The 21,530-nt window shown below is 49.1% G+C and overlaps 3 non-coding genes across 3 annotated transcripts; all 3 read left to right on the forward strand.

Moving 5' to 3' along the window:
• Window positions 1–712: 712 nt before the first annotated feature.
• Trnaa-cgc (transfer RNA alanine (anticodon CGC)) lies at window positions 713–785 on the forward strand. Its single transcript has one exon. It is a non-coding gene; the product is annotated as a tRNA-Ala (tRNA).
• Window positions 786–5,481: 4,696 nt separating this feature from the next.
• On the forward strand, window positions 5,482–5,554 carry Trnaa-cgc (transfer RNA alanine (anticodon CGC)). The gene has a single exon. It is a non-coding gene; the product is annotated as a tRNA-Ala (tRNA).
• Window positions 5,555–11,834: 6,280 nt separating this feature from the next.
• Window positions 11,835–11,907, forward strand: Trnaa-cgc (transfer RNA alanine (anticodon CGC)). Its single transcript has one exon. It is a non-coding gene; the product is annotated as a tRNA-Ala (tRNA).
• Window positions 11,908–21,530: the final 9,623 nt, after the last annotated feature.

A 21,530-nucleotide genomic window follows, 5' to 3' on the forward strand; every position in this document is an offset into this window, starting at 1 on the left:
GCTGATAACAGATGCCGTAGCAATCAATTCATGGAGTGAGTTGTATGTTTTGCGATAGTCTGTCTCTGACAAGCAAGCACAGGTGACATAGGTGCGAACACAGGAAGCTTGCAGACCCTCGCTGCCTGCAGACACCGAGCAGCCACACTAGGAGGGCGGCCTAAGCCGTAGGCGAAATGTGCTCATTCGCTTAGGCGCGACGTCGAACTATAAAAAATGCTGTCACTAGCGTGAGCGTTGCGTGAGCGTCGTGGAAAGTCGGAAAAGTCGGCTGCGTGGGTGAGTGCCAGGTTTGGGGAGCGTTTTGTAGTATGCGCAGTGCAATGGAGACGCGGAAACTTGTTGTGGCCCAGTGTTTTGCAGTTGGACGACAAGATTGGTACACAGTAGTAAAGAGCGAGGCACTGAGTTGGCATGAATAATGGAGTGCACAATGGGGCTCGAGATGTGTTTGTTACCTCAGGTGCTGTATGATTGGCGACAAGGAGTGAAAACGGAGCAATTTGTGACGGCTCTTTCAATTTAAGACGTTAAAAACAGTCGGAATTTGCATTTGTAATACCAGAGCATCGAAACTACTTGGAACTTTTGTGTATATGAACGTGTCCGCACCTTTGTACTCTGCTCCCTTCACCGCTACAAACCAAACAACCATCGTGTCCATGCGCATCAGAGTCGCAACGAATGGGGAATGTCGCAGTTTGGTCGTGCATGTGGCGTAGCTCAGTTGGTAGAGCGTTCGCTTCGCATGTGAAAGGTGCAGCGTTCAAGCCGCGGCGCCTCAATTTTTTGTGGTCAGTGCATGGTAAGTGTTGGTCGCGGCGAACCTAAAGGCACGCAAGATGTTGCAAAGCCAGCGTCACAGACTGATATGATGTATACTGACGTAAGGAGAGCAAGATGTAAGTGTGGGGACCGGCTGTTATCGAGGTGTCATCGAGTGCAGATCTGTCTTAGTTATCACGGCTTAACCTCATTGAAGTCTAGAGGGTGGACAACACGTTCGTCTTACTCAGAGCGGTGTCCGAACTCTATTTTCAACGTTATACGTGCCACTTTCATTGTGGCCAACTACGATTCGATACAGAATGCATGAAACCTGAAAGACACCATAACGGATACATAGAGAGTAGTGTTTGTCTGCTGAATAATGGGAGTGCAAGGGTCTGTGTCGTCTATATGGCTGTATGTAGCACCATTAGTCTTCAGGGGTGAGGGGGGGCGTGGGGCGTAGCTCAGATGGTAGTGCGCTCGCTTAGTATGCGAGAGGTACTGGGATCAATACCCAGTGCCTCCAGAATTTTTAACACACCTACATGCGCACCTTGCCATGCAAGTGGAATAATTCTCAGCCTGCAGATGTGTCTAGGAAGATACAAACGAATGATTAGCATCCACAATTGGCAAGCGTGCTCTTATTAGTGCGCGGGAAGCACCCTCCTCCCACGCCTACACTTAATTTAGAAACAGTACAAGTGTTCCCGTAAGATTCTCAAGCCTATGTCGGAAAGATCTGCCTTGCGCGAGTTCACGTAAATCCCACTGCACATTCCTATTCTTTGCGTGCAGTCGGCTGCTACTGGTGTTGCTAGTTGTGACTGCTGATAAGAGATGCCGTAGCAATCAATTCATGGAGTGAGTTGTATGTTTTGCGATAGTCTGTCTCTGACAAACAAGCACAGGTGACATAGGTGCGAACACAGGAAGCTAGCAGACCGTCGCTGCCTGCAGACACCGAGCAGCCACACTAGGAGGGCGGCCTAAGCCGTAGGCGAAATGTGCTCATTCGCTTTGGCGCGACGTCGAACTATAAATAATGCTGTCACTAGCGTGAGCGTCGTGGAATGTCGGAAAAGTCGGCTGCGTGGGTGAGTGCCAAGTTTGGGGAGCGTTTTGTAGTATGCGCAGTGCAATGGAGACGCGGAAACTTGTTGTGGCCCAGTGTTTTGCAGTTGGACGACAAGATTGGTACACAGTAGTAAAGAGCGAGGCACTGAGTTGGCATGAATAATGGAGTGCACAATGGGGCTCGAGATGTGTTTGTTACCTCAGGTGCTGTATGATTGGCGACAAGGAGTGAAAACGGAGCAATTTGTGACGGCTCTTTCAATTTAAGACGTTAAAAACAGTCGGAATTTGCATTTGTAATACCAGAGCATCGAAACTACTTGGAACTTTTGTGTATATGAACGTGTCCGCACCTTTGTACTCTGCTCCCTTCACCGCTACAAACCAAACAACCATCGTGTCCGTGCGCATCAGAGTCGCAACGAATGGGGAATGTCGCAGTTTGGTCGTGCATGTGGCGTAGCTCAGTTGGTAGAGCGTTCGCTTCGCATGTGAAAGGTGCAGGGTTCAAGCCGCGGCGCCTCAATTTTTTGTGGTCAGTGCATGGTAAGTGTTGGTCGCGGCGAACCTAAAGGCACGCAAGATGTTGCAAAGCCAGCGTCACAGACTGATATGATGTATACTGACGTAAGGAGAGCAAGATGTAAGTGTGGGGACCGGCTGTTATCGAGGTGTCATCGAGTGCAGATCTGTCTTAGTTATCACGGCTTAACCTCATTGAAGTCTAGAGGGTGGACAACACGTTCGTCTTACTCAGAGCGGTGTCCGAACTCTATTTTCAACGTTATACGTGCCACTTTCATTGTGGCCTACTACGATTCGATACAGAATGCACGAAACCTGAAAGACACCATAACGGATACATAGAGAGTAGTGTTTGTCTGCTGAATAATGGGAGTGCAAGGGTCTGTGTCGTCTATATGGCTGTATGTAGCACCATTAGTCTTCAGGGGGGAGGGGGGGCGTGGGGCGTAGCTCAGATGATAGTGCGCTCGCTTAGTATGCGAGAGGTACTGGGATCAATACCCAGTGCCTCCAGAATTTTTAACACACCTACATGCGCACCTTGCCATGCAAGTGGAATAATTCTCAGCCTGCAGATGTGTCTAGGAAGATACAAACGAATGATTAGCATCCACATTTGGCAAGCGTGCTCTTATTAGTGCGCGGGAAGCACCCTCCTCCCACGCCTACACTTAATTTAGAAACAGTACAAGTGTTCCCGTAAGATTCTCAAGCCTATGTCGGAAAGATCTGCCTTGCGCCGAGTTCACGTAAATCCCACTGCACATTCCTATTCTTTGCGTGCAGTCGGCTGCTACTGGTGTTGCTAGTTGTGACTGCTGATAACAGATGCCGTAGCAATCAATTCATGGAGTGAGTAGTATGTTTTGCGATAGTCTGTCTCTGACAAACAAGCACAGGTGACATAGGTGCGAACACAGGAAGCTAGCAGACCGTCGCTGCCTGCAGACACCGAGCAGCCACACTAGGAGGGCGGCCTAAGCCGTAGGCGAAATGTGCTCATTCGCTTTGGCGCGACGTCGAACTATAAATAATGCTGTCACTAGCGTGAGCGTCGTGGAAAGTCGGAAAAGTCGGCTGCGTGGGTGAGTGCCAAGTTTGGGGAGCGTTTTGTAGTATGCGCAGTGCAATGGAGACGCGGAAACTTGTTGTGGCCCAGTGTTTTGCAGTTGGACGACAAGATTGGTACACAGTAGTAAAGAGCGAGGCACTGAGTTGGCATGAATAATGGAGTGCACAATGGGGCTCGAGATGTGTTTGTTACCTCAGGTGCCGTATGATTGTCGACAAGGAGTGAAAACGGAGCAATTTGTGACGGCTCTTTCAATTTAAGACGTTAAAAACAGACGGAATTTGCATTTGTAATACCAGAGCATCGAAACTACTTGGAACTTTTATGTATATGAACGTGTCCGCAACTTTGAACTCTGCTCCCTTCACCGCTACAAACCAGCCAACCATCGTGTCCGTGCGCATCAGAGTCGCAAAGAATGGGGAATAGCGCAGTTTGGTCGTGCATGTGGCGTAGCTCAGTTGGTAGAGCGTTCGCTTCGCATTTGAAAAGTGCGGGGTTCAAGCCGCGGCGCCTCAATTTTTTGTGGTCAGTGCATGGTAAGTGTTGGTCGCGGCGAACCGAAAGGCACGCAAGATGTTGCAAAGCCAGCGTCACAGACTGATATGATGTATACTGACGTAAGGAGAGCAAGATGTAAGTGTGGGGACCGGCTGTTATCGAGGTGTCATCGAGTGCAGATCTGTCTTAGGTATCACGGCTTAACCTCATAGAAGTCTAGAGGGTGGACACACGTTCGTCTTACTCAGAGCGGTGTCCGAACTCTATTTTCAACGTTATACGTGCCACTTTCATTGTGGCCAACTACGATTCGATACAGAATGCACGAAACCTGAAAGGCACCCTAACGGATACATAGAGAGTAGAGTTTGTCTGCTGAATAATGGGAGTGCAAGGATTTTTGTCGCCTATATGACTGTATGTAGCACCTTTAGTCTTCGGGGTTGGCGGGAGTAGCTCAGATGGTAGAGCGCTCGCTTAGTATGCGAGAGGTACTGGGATCAATACCCAGTGCCTCCAGAACTTTTAACACACCTACATGCGCACCTTGCCATGCAATTGGAATAATTCTTAGCCTGCAGATGTGTCTAGGAAGATACAAGCGAATGATTAGCATCCACAATTGGCAAGCGTGCTGTTATTAGTGCGCGGGAAGCACCCTCCTCCCACGACTACACCTTATTTAGAAACAGTACAAGGGTTCCCGTAAGATTCTCAAGCCTATGTCGGAAAGATCTGCCTTGCGCCGAGTTCACGTAAATCCCACTGCACATTCCTATTCTTTGTGTGCAGTCGGCTGCTACTGGTGTTGCTAGTTGTGACTGCTGATAACAGATGCCGTAGCAATCAATTCCTGGAGTGAGTTGTATGTTTTGCGATAGTCTGTCTCTGACAAGCAAGCACAGGTGACATAGGTGCGAACACAGGAAGCTAGCAGACCATCGCTGCTTGCAGACACCGAGCAGCCACACTAGGAGGGCGGCCTAAGCCGTAGGCGAAATGTGCTCATTCGCTTTGGCGCGACGTCGAACTATAAATAATGCTGTCACTAGCGTGAGCGTTGGGTGAGCGTCGTGGAAAGTCGGAAAAGTCGGCTGCGTGGTTGAGTGCCATGTTTGGGGAGCGTTTTGTAGTATGCGCAGTGCAATGGAGACGCGGAAACTTGTTGTGGCCCAGTGTTTTGCAGTTGGACGACAAGATTGGTACACAGTAGTAAAGAGCGAGGCACTGAGTTGGCATGAATAATGGAGTGCACAATGGGGCTCGGGATGTGTTTGTTACCTCAGGTGCTGTATGATTTTCGACAAGGAGTGAAAACGGAGCAATTTGTGACGGCTCTTTCAATTTAAGACGTTAAAAACAGACGGAATTTGCATTTGTAATACCAGAGCATCGAAACTACTTGGAACTTTTGTGTATATGAACGTGTCCGCGCCTTTGTACTCTGCTCCCTTCACCGCTACAAACCAACCAACCATCGTGTCCTTGCGCATCAGAGTCGCAAAGAATGGGGAATAGCGCAGTTTGGTCGTGCCTGGGGCGTAGCTCAGTTGGTAGAGCGTTCGCTTCGCAAGTGAAAGGTGCAGGGTTCAAGCCCCGGCGCCTCAATTTTTTTTGGTCAGTGCATTGTAAGTGTTGGTCGCGGCGAACCTAAAGGCACGCAAGATGTTGCAAAGCCAGCGTCACAGACTGATATGATGTATACTGACGTAAGGAGAGCAAGATGTAAGTGTGGGGACCGGCTGTTATCGAGGTGTCATCGAGTGCAGATCTGTCTTAGGTATCACGGCTTAACCTCATTGAAGTCTAGAGGGTGGACAACACGTTCGTCTTACTCAGAGCGGTGTCCGAACTCTATTTTCAACGTTATACGTGCCACTTTCATTGTGGCCAACTACGATTCGATACAGAATGCACGAAACCTGAAAGACACCCTAACGGATACATAGAGAGTAGTGTTTGTCTGCTGAATAATGGGAGTGCAAGGGTCTGTGTCGTCTATATGGCTGTATGTAGCACCATTAGTCTCCGTGGGGGGCGGGTGTAGCTCATATGGTAGAGCGCTCGCTTAGTATGCGAGAGGTACTGGGATCAATACCCAGCGCCCCCAGATTTTTTAACACACCTACATGCGCACCTTGCCATGCAAGTGGAATAATTCTCAGCCTGCAGATGTGTCTAGGGAGATACAAGCGAATGATTAGCATCCACAATTGGCAAGCGTGCTGTTATTAGTGCGCGGAAAAGCACCCTCCTCCCACGCCTACACTTTATTTAGAAACAGTACAAGTGTTCCCGTAAGATTCTCAAGCCTATGTCGGAAAGATCTGCCTTGCGCCGAGTTCACGTAAATCCCACTGCACATTCCTATTCTTTGCGTGCAGTCGGCTGCTACTGGTGTTGCTAGTTGTGACTGCTGATAACAGATGCCGTAGCAATCAATTCATGGAGTGCGTTGTATGTTTTGCGATAGTCTGTCTCTGACAAACTAGCACAGGTGACATAGGTGCGAACACAGGAAGCTAGCAGACTTTCGCTGCCTGCAGACACCGAGCAGCCACACTAGGAGGGCGGCCTAAGCCGTAGGCGAAATGTGCTCATTCGCTTTGGCGCGACGTCGAACTATAAATAATGCTGTCACTAGCGTGAGCGTCGTGGAAAGTCGGAAAAGTCGGCTGCGTGGGTGAGTGCCAAGTTTGGGGAGCGTTTTGTAGTATGCGCAGTGCAATGGAGACGCGGAAACTTGTTGTGGCCCAGTGTTTTGCAGTTGGACGACAAGATTAGTACACAGTAGTAAAGAGCGAGGCACTGAGTTGGCATGAATAATGGAGTGCACAATGGGGCTCGAGATGTGTTTGTTACCTCAGGTGCTGTATGATTGTCGACAAGGAGTGAAAACGGAGCAATTTGTGACTGCTCTTTCAATTTAAGACGTTAAAAACAGACGGAATTTGCATTTGTAATACCAGAGCATCGAAACTACTTGGAACTTTTGTGTATATGAACGTGTCCGCACCTTTGTACTCTGCTCCCTTCACCGCTACAAACCAACCAACCATCGTGTCCGTGCGCATCAGAGTCGCAAAGAATGGGGAATAGAGCAGTTTCGTCGTGCATGTGGCGTAGCTCAGTTGGTAGAGCGTTCGCTTCGCATGTGAAAAGTGCAGGGTTCTAGCCGCGGCGCCTCAATTTTTTGTGGTCAGTGCATTATAAGTGTTGGTCGCGGCGAACCTAAAGGCACGCAAGATGTTGCAAAGCCAGCGTCACAGACTGATATGATGTATACTGACGTAAGGAGAGCAAGATGTAAGTGAGGGGACCGGCTGTTATCGAGGTGTCATCGAGTGCAGATCTGTCTTAGGTATCACGGCTTAACCTCATTGAAGTCTAGAGGGTGGACAACTCGTTCGTCTTACTCAGAGCGGTGTCCGAACTCTATTTTCAACGTTATACGTGCCACTTTCATTGTGGCCAACTACGATTCGATACAGAATGCACGAAACCTGAAAGACACCCTAACGGATACATAGAGAGTAGTGTTTGTCTGCTGAATAATGGGAGTGCAAGGGTCTGTGTCGTCTATATGGCTGTATGTAGCACCATTTGGCTTCGTGGGGGGCGGGCGTAGCTCAGATGGTAGAGCGCTCGCTAAGTATGCGAGAGGTACTGGGATCAATACCCAGTGCCTCCAGAATTTTTAACACACCTACATGCGCACCTTGCCATGCAAGTTAAATAATTCTCAGCCTGCAGATGTGTCTAGGAAGATACAAGCGAATGATTAGCATCCACAATTGGCAAGCCTGCTGTTATTAGTGCGCGGGAAGCACCCTCCTCCCACGCCTACACTTTATTTAGAAACAGTACAAGTGTTCCCGTAAGATTCTCAAGCCTATGTCGGAAAGATCTGCCTTGCGCCGAGTTCACGTAAATCCCACTGCACATTCCTATTCTTTGCGTGCAGTCGGCTGCTACTGGTGTTGCTAGTTGTGACTGCTGATAACAGATGCCGTAGCAATCAATTCATGGAGTGAGTTGTATGTTTTGCGATAGTCTGTCTCTGACAAGCAAGCACAGGTGACATAGGTGCGAACACAGGAAGCTAGCAGACCCTCGCTGCCTGCAGACACCGAGCAGCCACACTAGGAGGGCGGCCTAAGCCGTAGGCGAAATGTGCTCATTCGCTTTGGCGCGACGTCGAACTATAAAAAATGCTGTCACTAGCGTGAGCGTTGCGTGAGCGTCGTGGAAAGTCGGAAAAGTCGGCTGCGTGGGTGAGTGCCAAGTTTGGGGAGCGTTTTGTAGTATGCGCAGTGCAATGGAGACGCGGAAACTTGTTGTGGCCCAGTGTTTTGCAGTTGGACGACAAGATTGGTACACAGTAGTAAAGAGCGAGGCACTGAGTTGGCATGAATAATGGAGTGCACAATGGGGCTCGAGATGTGTTTGTTACCTCAGGTGCTGTATGATTGTCGACAAGGAGTGATAACGGAGCAATTTGTGACGGCTCTTTCAATTTAAGACGTTTAAAACCGACGGAATTTGCATTTGTAATACCAGAGCATCGAAACTACTTGGAACTTATGTGTATATGAACGTGTCCGCGCCTTTGTACTCTGCTCCCTTCACCGCTACAAACCAACCAACCATCGTGTCCGTGCGCATCAGAGTCGCAAAGAATGGGGAATAGAGCAGTTTCGTCGTGCATGTGGCGTAGCTCAGTTGGTAGAGCGTTCGCTTCGCATGTGAAAGGTGCAGGGTTCTAGCCACGGCGCCTCAATTTTTTGTGGTCAGTGCATTGTAAGTGTTGGTCGCGGCGAACCCAAAGGCACGGAAGATGTTGCAAAGCCAGCGTCACAGACTGATATGATGTATACTGACGTAAGGAGAGCAAGATGTAAGTGAGGGGACCGGCTGTTATCGAGGTGTCATCGAGTGCAGATCTGTCTTAGGTATCACGGCTTAACCTCATTGAAGTCTAGAGGGTGGACAACTCGTTCGTCTTACTCAGAGCGGTGTCCGAACTCTATTTTCAACGTTATACGTGCCACTTTCATTGTGGCCAACTACGATTCGATACAGAATGCACGAAACCTGAAAGACACCCTAACGGATACATAGAGAGTAGTGTTTGTCTGCTGAATAATGGGAGTGCAAGGGTCTGTGTCGTCTATATGGCTGTATGTAGCACCATTTGGCTTCGTGGGGGGCGGGCGTAGCTCAGATGGTAGAGCGCTCGCTAAGTATGCGAGAGGTACTGGGATCAATACCCAGTGCCTCCAGAATTTTTAACACACCTACATGCGCACCTTGCCATGCAAGTGGAATAATTCTCAGCCTGCAGATGTGTCTAGGGAGATACAAGCGAATGATTAGCATCCACAATTGGCAAGCGTGCTGTTATTAGTGCGCGGGAGGCACCCTCCTCCCACGCCTACACTTTATTTAGAAACAGTACAAGTGTTCCCGTAAGATTCTCAAGCCTATGTCGGAAAGATCTGCCTTGCGCCGAGTTCACGTAAATCCCACTGCACATTCCTATTCTCTGCGTGCAGTCGGCTGCTACTGGTGTTGCTAGTTGTGACTGCTGATAACAGATGCCGTAGCAATCAATTCATGGAGTGAGTTGTATGTTTTGCGATAGTCTGTCTCTGACAAGCAAGCACAGGTGACATAGGTGCGATCACAGGAAGCTAGCAGACCCTCGCTGCCTGCAGACACCGAGCAGCCACACTAGGAGGGCGGCCTAAGCAGTAGGCGAAATGTGCTCATTCGCTTTGGCGCGACGTCTAACTATAAATAATGCTGTAACTAGCGTGAGCGTTGCGTGAGCGTCGTGGAAAGTCAGAAAAGTCGGCTGCGTGGGTGAGTGCCAAGTTTGGGGAGCGTTTTGTAGTATGCGCAGTGCAATGGAGACGCGGAAACTTGTTGTGGCCCAGTGTTTTGCAGTTGGACGACAACATTGGTACACAGTAGTAAAGAGCGAGGCACTGAGTTGGCATGAATAATGGAGTGCACAATGGGGCTCGAGATGTGTTTGTTACCTCAGGTGCTGTATGATTGTCGACAAGGAGTGAAAACGGAGCAATTTGTGACGGCTCTTTCAATTTAAGACGTTAAAAACAGACGGAATTTGCATTTGTAATACCAGAGCATCGAAACTACTTGGAACTTTTGTGTATATGAACGTGTCCGCGCCTTTGTACTCTGCTGCCTTCACCGCTACAAACCAACCAACCATCGTGTCCGTGCGCATCAGAGTCGCAAAGAATGGGGAATAGAGCAGTTTCGTCGTGCATGTGGCGTAGCTCAGTTGGTAGAGCGTTCGCTTCGCATGTGAAAGGTGCAGGGTTCTAGCCACGGCGCCTCAATTTTTTGTGGTCAGTGCATTGTAAGTGTTGTCGCGCCGAACCTAAAGGCACGCAAGATGTTGCAAAGCCAGCGTCACAGACTGATATGATGTATACTGACGTAAGGAGAGCAAGATGTAAGTGTGGGGACCGGCTGTTATCGAGGTGTCATCGAGTGCAGATCTGTCTTAGGTATCACGGCTTAACCTCATTGAAGTCTAGAGGGTGGACAACTCGTTCGTCTTACTCAGAGCGGTGTCCGAACTCTATTTTCTACGTTATACGTGCCACTTTCATTGTGGCCAACTACGATTCGATACAGAATGCACGAAACCTGAAAGACACCCTAACGGATACATAGAGAGTAGTGTTTGTCTGCTGAATAATGGGAGTGCAAGGGTCTGTGTCGTCTATATGGCTGTATGTAGCACCATTAGTCTTCGTGGGGGGCGGGCGTAGCTCAGATGGTAGAGCGCTCGCTAAGTATGCGAGAGGTACTGGGATCAATACCCAGTGCCTCCAGAATTTTTAACACACCTACATGCGCACCTTGCCATGCAAGTGCAATAATTCTCAGCCTGCAGATGTGTCTAGGAAGATACAAGCGAATGATTAGCATCCACAATTGGCAAGCCTGCTGTTATTAGTGCGCGGGAAGCACCCTCCTCCCACGCCTACACTTTATTTAGAAACAGTACAAGTGTTCCCGTAAGATTCTCAAGCCTATGTCGGAAAGATCTGCCTTGCGCCGAGTTCACGTAAATCCCACTGCACATTCCTATTCTTTGCGTGCAGTCGGCTGCTACTGGTGTTGCTAGTTGTGACTGCTGATAACAGATGCCGTAGCAATCAATTCATGGAGTGAGTTGTATGTTTTGCGATAGTCTGTCTCTGACAAGCAAGCACAGGTGACATAGGTGCGAACACAGGAAGCTAGCAGACCCTCGCTGCCTGCAGACACCGAGCAGCCACACTAGGAGGGCGGCCTAAGCCGTAGGCGAAATGTGCTCATTCGCTTTGGCGCGACGTCGAACTATAAAAAATGCTGTCACTAGCGTGAGCGTTGCGTGAGCGTCGTGGAAAGTCGGAAAAGTCGGCTGCGTGGGTGAGTGCCAGGTTTGGGGAGCGTTTTGTAGTATGCGCAGTGCAATGGAGACGCGGAAACTTGTTGTGGCCCAGTGTTTTGCAGTTGGACGACAAGATTGGTACACAGTAGTAAAGAGCGAGGCACTGAGTTGGCATGAATTATGGAGTGCACAATGGGGCTCGAGATGTGTTTGTTACCTCAGGTGCTGTATGATTGTCGACAAGGAGTGAAAACGGAGCAATTTGTGACGGCTCTTTCAATTTAAGACGTTAAAAACAGACGGAATTTGCATTTGTAATACCAGAGCATCGAAACTACTTGGAACTTTTGTGTATATGAACGTGTCCGCGCCTTTGTACTCTGCTCCCTTCACCGCTACAAACCAACCAACCATCGTGTCCGTGCGCATCAGAGTCGCAAAGAATGGGGAATAGAGCAGTTTCGTCGTGCATGTGGCGTAGCTCAGTTGGTAGAGCGTTCGCTTCGCATGCGAAAGGTGCAGGGTTCAAGCCGCGGCGCCTCAATTTTTTGTGGTCAGTGCATTGTAAGTGTTGGTCGCAGCGAACCTAAAGGCACGCAAGATGTTGCTAAGCCAGCGTCACAGACTGATATGATGTATACTGACGTAAGGAGAGCAAGATGTAAGTGTGGGGACCGGCTGTTATCGAGGTGTCATCGAGTGCAGATCTGTCTTAGGTATCACGGCTTAACCTCATTGAAGTCTAGAGGGTGGACAACACGTTCGTCTTACTCAGAGCGGTGTCCGCACTCTATTTTCAACGTTATACGTGCCACTTTCATTGTGGCCAACTACGATTCGATACAGAATGCACGAAACCTGAAATACACCCTAACGGATACATAGAGAGTAGTGTTTGTCTGCTGAATAATGGGAGTGCAAGGGTCTGTGTCGTCTATATGGCTGTATGTAGCACCATAAGTTTTCGTGGGGGGCGGGCGTAGCTCAGATGGTAGAGCGCTCGCTAAGTATGCGAGAGGTACTGGGATCAATACCCAGTGCCTCCAGAATTTTTAGCACACCTACATGCGCATTTTGCCATGCAAGTGGAATAATTCTCAGCCTGCAGATGTGTCTAGGAAGATACAAGCGAATGATTAGCATCCACAATTGGCAATCGTGCTGTTATTAGTGCGCGAGAAGCACCCTCCTCCCACGCCTACACTTTATTTAGAAACAGTACAAGTGTTCCCGTAAGATTCTCAAGCCTATGTCGGAAAGATCTGCCTTGCGCCGAGTTCACGTAAATCCCACTGCACATTCCTATTCTTTGCGTGCAGTCGGCTGCTACTGGTGTTGCTAGTTGTGACTGCTGATAACAGATGCCGTAGCAATCAATTCATGGAGTGAGTTGTATGTTTTGCGATAGTCTGTCTCTGACAAGCAAGCACAGGTGACATAGGTGCGAACACAGGAAGCTAGCAGACCCTCGCTGCCTGCAGACACCGAGCAGCCACACTAGGAGGGCGGCCTAAGCAGTAGCCGAAATGTGCTCATTCGCTTTGGCGCGACGTCGAACTATAAATATTGCTGTCACTAGCGTGAGCTTCGTGGAAAGTCGGAAAAGTCGGCTGCGTGGGTGAGTGCCAAGTTTGGGGAGCGTTTTGTAGTATGCGCAGTGCAATGGAGACGCGGAAACTTGTTGTGGCCCAGTGTTTTGCAGTTGGACGACAAGATTGGTACACAGTAGTAAAGAGCGAGGCACTGAGTTGGCATGAATAATGGAGTGCACAATGGGGCTCGAGATGTGTTTGTTACCTCAGGTGCTGTATGATTGTCGACAAGGAGTGAAAACGGAGCAATTTGTGACGGCTCTTTCAATTTAAGACGTTAAAAACAGACGGAATTTGCATTTGTAATACCAGAGCATCGAAACTACTTGGAACTTTTGTGTATATGAACGTGTCCGCGCCTTTGTACTCTGCTGCCTTCACCGCTACAAACCAACCAACCATCGTGTCCGTGCGCATCAGAGTCGCAAAGAATGGGGAATAGCGCAGTTTGGTCGTGCCTGGTGCGTAGCTCAGTTTGTAGAGCGTTCGCTTCGCATGTGAAAGGTGCAGGGTTCAAGCCGCGGCGCCTCAATTTTTTGTGGTCAGTGCATTGTAAGTGTTGGTCGCGGCGAACCTAAAGGCACGCAAGATGTTGCAAAGCCAGCGTCACAGACTGATATGCTGTATACTGACGTAAGGAGAGCAAGCTGTAAGTGTGGGGACCGGCTGTTATCGAGGTGTCATCGAGTGCAGATCTGTCTTAGGTATCACGGCTTAACCTCATTGAAGTCTAGAGGGTGGACAACACGTTCATCTTACTCAGAGCGGTGTCCGAACTCTATTTTCAACGTTATACGTGCCACTTTCGTTGTGGCCAACTACAATTCGATACAGAATGCACGAAACCTGAAATACACCCTAACGGATACATAGACAGTAGTGTTTGTCTGCTGAATAATGGGAGTGCAAGGGTCTGTGTCGTCTATATGGCTGTATGTAGCACCATTAGTCTTCGTGGGGGCGGGCGTAGCTCAGATGGTAGAGTGCTCGCGTAGTATGCGAGAGGTACTGGGAGCAATACCCTGTGCCTCCAGAATTTTTAGCACACCTACATGCGCACCTTGCCATGCAAGTGGAGTAATTCTCAGCCTGCAGATGTGTCTAGGAAGATACAAGCGAATGATTAGCATCCACAATTGGCAACCGTGCTGTTATTAGTGCGCGGGAAGCACCCTCCTCCCATGCCTACACTTTATTTAGAAACAGTACAAGTGTTCCCGTAAGATTCTCAAGCCCATGTCGGAAAGATCTGCCTTGCGCCGAGTTCACGTAAATCCCACTGCACATTCCTATTCTTTGCGTGCAGTCGGCTGCTACTGGTGTTGCTAGTTGTGACTGCTGATAACAGATGCCGTAGCAATCAATTCATGGAGTGAGTTGTATGTTTTGCGATAGTCTGTCTCTGACAAGCAAGGACAGGTGACATAGGTGCGAACACAGGAAGCTAGCAGACCCTCGCTGCCTGCAGACACCGAGCAGCCACACTAGGAGGGCGGCCTAAGCCGTAGGCGAAATGTGCTCATTCGCTTTGGCGCGACGTCGAACTATAAATAATGCTGTCACTAGCGAGAGCGTCGTGGAAAGTCGGAAAAGTCGGCTGCGTGGGTGAGTGCCAAGTTTTGGGAGCGTTTTGTAGTATGCGCAGTGCAATGGAGACGCGGAAACTTGTTGTGGCCCAGTGTTTTGCAGTTGGACGACAAGATTGGTACACAGTAGTAAAGAGCGAGGCACTGAGTTGGCATGAATAATGGAGTGCACAATGGGGCTCGAGATGTGTTTGTTACCTCAGGTGCTGTATGATTGTCGACAAGGAGTGAAAACGGAGCAATTTGTGACGGCTCTTTCAATTTAAGACGTTAAAAACAGACGGAATTTGCATTTGTAATACCAGAGCATCGAAACTACTTGGAACTTTTGTGTATATGAACGTGTCCGCGCCTTTGTACTCTGCTGCCTTCACCGCTACAAACCAACCAATCATCGTGTCCGTGCGCATCAGAGTCGCGAAGAATGAGGAATAGCGCAGTTTGGTCGTGCCTGGGGCGTAGCTCAGTTTGTAGAGCGTTCGCTTCGCATGTGAAAGGTGCAGGGTACAAGCCGCGGCGCCTCAATTTTTTGTGGTCAGTGCATTGTAAGTGTTGGTCGCGGCGAACCTAAAGGCGCGCAAGATGTTGCAAAGCCAGCGTCACAGACTGATATGATGTATACTGACGTAAGGAGAGCAAGATGTAAGTGTGGGGACCGGCTGTTATCGAGGTGTCATCGAGTGCAGATCTGTCTTAGGTATCACGGCTTAACCTCATTGAAGTCTAGAGGGTGGACAACACGTTCGTCTTACTCAGAGCGGTGTCCGAACTCTATTTTCAACGTTATACGTGCCACTTTCATTGTGGCCAACTACGATTCGATACAGAATGCACGAAACCTGAAAGACACCCTAACGGATACATAGAGAGTAGTGTTTGTCTGCTGAATAATGGGAGTGCAAGGGTCTGTGTCGTCTATATGGCTGTATGTAGCACCATTTGGCTTCGTGGGGGGCGGGCGTAGCTCAGATGGTAGAGCGCTCGCTAAGTATGCGAGAGGTACTGGGATCAATACCCAGTGCCTCCAGAATTTTTAACACACCTACATGCGCACCTTGCCATGCAAGTTAAATAATTCTCAGCCTGCAGATGTGTCTAGGAAGATACAAGCGAATGATTAGCATCCACAATTGGCAAGCCTGCTGTTATTAGTGCGCGGGAAGCACCCTCCTCCCACGCCTACACTTTATTTAGAAACAGTACAAGTGTTCCCGTAAGATTCTCAAGCCTATGTCGGAAAGATCTGCCTTGCGCCGAGTTCACGTAAATCCCACTGCATATTCCTATTCTTTGCGTGCAGTCGGCTGTTACTGGTGTTGCTAGTTGTGACTGCTGATAACAGATGCCGTAGCAATCAATTCATGGAGTGAGTTGTATGTTTTGCGATAGTCTGTCTCTGACAAGCAAGCACAGGTGACATAGGTGCGAACACAGGAAGCTAGCAGACCCTCGCTGCCTGCAGACACCGAGCAGCCACACTAGGAGGGCGGCCTAAGCAGTAGCCGAAATGTGCTCATTCACTTTGGCGCGACGTCGAACTATAAATAATGCTGTCACTAGCGTGAGCGTTGCGTGAGCGTCGTGGAAAGTCGGCTGCGTGGGTGAGTGCCAAGTTTGGGGAGCGTTTTGTAGTATGCGCAGTGCAATGGAGACGCGGAAACTTGTTGTGGCCCAGTGTTTTGCAGTTGGACGACAAGATTGGTACACAGTAGTAAAGAGCGAGGCACTGAGTTGGCATGAATAATGGAGTGCACAATGGGGCTCGAGATGTGTTTGTTACCTCAGGTGCTGTATGATTGTCGACAAGGAGTGAAAACGGAGCAATTTGTGACGGCTCTTTCAATTTAAGACGTTAAAAACAGACGGAATTTGCATTTGTAATACCAGAGCATCGAAACTACTTGGAACTTTTGTGTATATGAACGTGTCCGCGCCTTTGTACTCTGCTCCCTTCACCGCTACAAACCAACCAACCATCGTGTCCGTGCGTATCAGAGTCGCAAAGAATGGGGAATAGCGCAGCTTGGTCGTGCATGTGGCGTAGCTCAGTTGGTAGAGCGTTCGCTTCGCATGTGAAAGGTGCAGGGTTCTAGCCGCTGCGCCTCCATTTTTTGTGGTCAGTGCATTGTAAGTGTTGGTCGCGGCGAACCTAAAGGCACGCAAGATGTTGCAAAGCCAGCGTCACAGACTGATATGATGTATACTGACGTAAGGAGAGCAAGATGTAAGTGTGGGGACCGGCTGTTATCGAGGTGTCATCGAGTGCAGATCTGTCTTAGGTATCACGGCTTAACCTCATTGAAGTCTAGAGGGTGGACAACACGTTCGTCTTACTCAGAGCGGTGTCCGAACTCTATTTTCAACGTTATACGTGCCACTTTCATTGTGGCCAACTACGATTCGATACAGAATGCACGAAACCTGAAATACACCCTAACGGATACATAGAGAGTAGTGTTAGTCTGCTGAATAATGGGAGTGCAAGGGTCTGTGTCGTCTATATGGCTGTATGTAGCACCATTAGTCTTCGGGCATCCAGAATTTTTAACACACCTACATGCGCACCTTGCCATGCAAGTGGAATAAGTCTCATCCTGCAGCTGTGTCTAGGAAGATACAAGCGAATGATTAGCATCCACAATTGGCAAGCGTGCTGTTATTAGTGCGCGAGAAGCACCCTCCTCCCACGCCTACACTTTATTTAGAAACAGTACAAGTGTTCCCGTAAGATTCTCAAGCCTATGTCGGAAAGATCTGCCTTGCGCCGAGTTCACGTAAATCCCACTGCACATTCCTATTCTTTGCGTGCAGTCGGCTGCTACTGGTGTTGCTAGTTGTGACTGCTGTTAACAGATGCCGTAGCAATCAATTCATGGAGTGAGTTGTATGTTTTGCGATAGTCTGTCTCTGACAAGCAAGCACAGGTGACATAGGTGCGAACACAGGAAGCTAGCAGACCCTCGCTGCCTGCAGACACCGAGCAGCCACACTAGGAGGGCGGCCTAAGCAGTAGCCGAAATGTGCTCATTCGCTTTGGCGCGACGTCGAACTATAAATATTGCTGTCACTAGCGTGAGCTTCGTGGAAAGTCGGAAAAGTCGGCTGCGTGGGTGAGTGCCAAGTTTGGGGAGCGTTTTGTAGTATGCGCAGTGCAATGGAGACGCGGAAACTTGTTGTGGCCCAGTGTTTTGCAGTTGGACGACAAGATTGGTACACAGTAGTAAAGAGCGAGGCACTGAGTTGGCATGAATAATGGAGTGCACAATGGGGCTCGAGATGTGTTTGTTACCTCAGGTGCTGTATGATTGTCGACAAGGAGTGAAAACGGAGCAATTTGTGACGGCTCTTTCAATTTAAGACGTTAAAAACAGACGGAATTTGCATTTGTAATACCAGAGCATCGAAACTACTTGGAACTTTTGTGTATATGAACGTGTCCGCGCCTTTGTACTCTGCTGCCTTCACCGCTACAAACCAACCAATCATCGTGTCTGTGCGCATCAGAGTCGCGAAGAATGGGGAATAGCGCAGTTTGGTCGTGCCTGGGGCGTAGCTCAGTTTGTAGAGCGTTCGCTTCGCATGTGAAAGGTGCAGGGTACAAGCCGCGGCGCCTCAATTTTTTGTGGTCAGTGCATTGTAAGTGTTGGTCGCGGCGAACCTAAAGGCGCGCAAGATGTTGCAAAGCCAGCGTCACAGACTGATATGATGTATACTGACGTAAGGAGAGCAAGATGTAAGTGTGGGGACCGGCTGTTATCGAGGTGTCATCGAGTGCAGATCTGTCTTAGGTATCACGGCTTAACCACATTGAAGTCTAGAGGGTGGACAACACGTTCGTCTTACTCAGAGCGGTGTCCGAACTCTATTTTCTACGTTATACGTTCCACTTTCATTGTGGCCAACTACGATTCGATACAGAATGCACGAAACCTGAAATACACCCTAACGGATACATAGAGAGTAGTGTTTGTCTGCTGAATAATGGGAGTGCAAGGGTCTGTGTCGTCTATATGGCTGTATGTAGCACCATTAGTCTCTGTGGGGGGCGGGCGTAGCTCACATGGTAGAGCTCTCACTTAGTATGCGAGAGGTACTGGGATCAATACCCAGTGCCTCCAGAATTTTTAACACACCTACATGCGCACCTTGCCATGCAAGTGGAATAATTCTCAGCCTGCAGATGTGTCTAGGAAGATACAAGCGAATGATTAGCATCCACAATTGGCAAGCGTGCTGTTATTAGTGCGCAGGAAGCACCCTCCTCCCACGCCTACACTTTATTTAGAAACAGTACAAGTGTTCCCGTAAGATTCTCAAGCCTATGTCAGAAGGATCTGCCTTGCGCCGAGTTCACGTAAATCCCACTGCACATTCCTATTCTTTGCGTGCAGTCGGCTGCTACTGGTGTTGCTAGTTGTGACTGCTGATAACAGATGCCGTAGCAATCAATTCATGGAGTGAGTTGTATGTTTTGCGATAGTCTGTCTCTGACAAGCAAGCACAGGTGACATAGGTGCGAACACAGGAAGCTAGCAGACCCTCGCTGCCTGCAGACACCGAGCAGCCACACTAGGAGGGCGGCCTAAGCCGTAGGCGAAATGTGCTCATTCGCTTTGGCGCGACGTCGAACTATAAATAATGCTGTCACTAGCGTGAGCGTCGTGGAGAGTCGGAAAAGTCGGCTGCGTGGGTGAGTGCCAAGTTTGGGGAGCGTTTTGTAGTATGCGCAGTGCAATGGAGACGCGGAAACTTGTTGTGGCCCAGTGTTTTGCAGTTGGACGACAAGATTGGTACACAGTAGTAAAGAGCGAGGCACTGAGTTGGCATGAATAATGGAGTGCACAATGGGGCTCGAGATGTGTTTGTTACCTCAGGTGCTGTATGATTGTCGACAAGGAGTGAAAACGGAGCAATTTGTGACGGCTCTTTCAATTTAAGACGTTAAAAACAGACGGAATTTGCATTTGTAATACCAGAGCATCGAAACTACTTGGAACTTTTGTGTATATGAACGTGTCCGCGCCTTTGTACTCTGCTGCCTTCACCGCTACAAACCAACCAACCATCGTGTCCGTGCGCATCAGAGTCGCAAAGAATGGGGAATAGCGCAGTTTGGTCGTGCCTGGGGCGTAGCTCAGTTGGTAGAGCGTTCGCTTCGCATGTGAAAGGTGCAGGGTTCTAGCCGCTGCGCCTCCATTTTTTGTGGTCAGTGCATTGTAAGTGTTGGTCGCGGCGAACCTAAAGGCACGCAAGATGTTGCAAAGCCAGCGTCACAGACTGATATGATGTATACTGACGTAAGGAGAGCAAGATGTAAGTGTGGGGACCGGCTGTTATCGAGGTGTCATCGAGTGCAGATCTGTCTTAGGTATCACGGCTTAACCTCATTGAAGTCTAGAGGGTGGACAACACGTTCGTCTTACTCAGAGCGGTGTCCGAACTCTATTTTCAACGTTATACGTGCCACTTTCATTGTGGCCAACTACGATTCGATACAGAATGCACGAAACCTGAAATACACCCTAACGGATACATAGAGAGTAGTGTTAGTCTGCTGAATAATGGGAGTGCAAGGGTCTGTGTCGTCTATATGGCTGTATGTAGCACCATTAGTCTTCGGGCATCCAGAATTTTTAACACACCTACATGCGCACCTTGCCATGCAAGTGGAATAAGTCTCATCCTGCAGCTGTGTCTAGGAAGATACAAGCGAATGATTAGCATCCACAATTGGCAAGCGTGCTGTTATTAGTGCGCGAGAAGCACCCTCCTCCCACTCCTACACTTTATTTAGAAACAGTACAAGTGTTCCCGTAAGATTCTCAAGCCTATGTCGGAAAGATCTGCCTTGCGCCGAGTTCACGTAAATCCCACTGCACATTCCTATTCTTTGCGTGCAGTCGGCTGCTACTGGTGTTGCTAGTTGTGACTGCTGTTAACAGATGCCGTAGCAATCAATTCATGGAGTGAGTTGTATGTTTTGCGATAGTCTGTCTCTGACAAGCAAGCACAGGTGACATAGGTGCGAACACAGGAAGCTAGCAGACCCTCGCTGCCTGCAGACACCGAGCAGCCACACTAGGAGGGCGGCCTAAGCAGTAGCCGAAATGTGCTCATTCGCTTTGGCGCGACGTCGAACTATAAATATTGCTGTCACTAGCGTGAGCTTCGTGGAAAGTCGGAAAAGTCGGCTGCGTGGGTGAGTGCCAAGTTTGGGGAGCGTTTTGTAGTATGCGCAGTGCAATGGAGACGCGGAAACTTGTTGTGGCCCAGTGTTTTGCAGTTGGACGACAAGATTGGTACACAGTAGTAAAGAGCGAGGCACTGAGTTGGCATGAATAATGGAGTGCACAATGGGGCTCGAGATGTGTTTGTTACCTCAGGTGCTGTATGATTGTCGACAAGGAGTGAAAACGGAGCAATTTGTGACGGCTCTTTCAATTTAAGACGTTAAAAACAGACGGAATTTGCATTTGTAATACCAGAGCATCGAAACTACTTGGAACTTTTGTGTATATGAACGTGTCCGCGCCTTTGTACTCTGCTGCCTTCACCGCTACAAACCAACCAATCATCGTGTCTGTGCGCATCAGAGTCGCGAAGAATGGGGAATAGCGCAGTTTGGTCGTGCCTGGGGCGTAGCTCAGTTTGTAGAGCGTTCGCTTCGCATGTGAAAGGTGCAGGGTACAAGCCGCGGCGCCTCAATTTTTTGTGGTCAGTGCATTGTAAGTGTTGGTCGCGGCGAACCTAAAGGCGCGCAAGATGTTGCAAAGCCAGCGTCACAGACTGATATGATGTATACTGACGTAAGGAGAGCAAGATGTAAGTGTGGGGACCGGCTGTTATCGAGGTGTCATCGAGTGCAGATCTGTCTTAGGTATCACGGCTTAACCACATTGAAGTCTAGAGGGTGGACAACACGTTCGTCTTACTCAGAGCGGTGTCCGAACTCTATTTTCTACGTTATACGTTCCACTTTCATTGTGGCC

This window comes from Schistocerca gregaria, chromosome 3 (genome assembly GCF_023897955.1).
Source record: "Schistocerca gregaria isolate iqSchGreg1 chromosome 3, iqSchGreg1.2, whole genome shotgun sequence".
Classification (NCBI taxonomy): Eukaryota; Metazoa; Arthropoda; class Insecta; order Orthoptera; family Acrididae; genus Schistocerca; species Schistocerca gregaria.